The sequence below is a fragment of the Morone saxatilis genome, unplaced genomic scaffold, assembly GCF_004916995.1.
Source record: "Morone saxatilis isolate NCDOM2014 unplaced genomic scaffold, NCSU_SB_2.0 Contig11, whole genome shotgun sequence".
Lineage (NCBI taxonomy): Eukaryota > Metazoa > Chordata > Actinopteri > Moronidae > Morone > Morone saxatilis.
In genome coordinates, this window is record NW_023339663.1 from 27,437,080 (window position 1) to 27,437,320 (window position 241).

The 241-nt window shown below is 54.4% G+C and overlaps 1 protein-coding gene across 1 annotated transcript in view; it reads right to left on the bottom strand.

Moving 5' to 3' along the window:
• Nucleotides 1-241, bottom strand: part of dpy19l3 (dpy-19 like C-mannosyltransferase 3) — a gene marked incomplete at its 3' end in the record, with an annotated part of 48,473 nt that overhangs the window by 17,160 nt on the left and 31,072 nt on the right.

Below are 241 nucleotides of genomic sequence, written 5' to 3' on the forward strand. Positions count from 1 at the left end.
CACACACACACACACCACAGTGCGGAGCCATTCCAAATCACAGCTCCATCTCTGATCCCATCGTGGTGATGCTCTTGATCAAAAGCCTGCCACAGAGACCCCTGAGGTGGGTTAGAGTTCTGCCAACAGCTGGGTGCTTTCCAGCACCCCCAAAGCCTTATTCATGGGGACCCATCGGCTCTCATCACTCATCGGCCAGACTCCCCGGCAAACAAGTGCCGATACACAAGTATACACACAC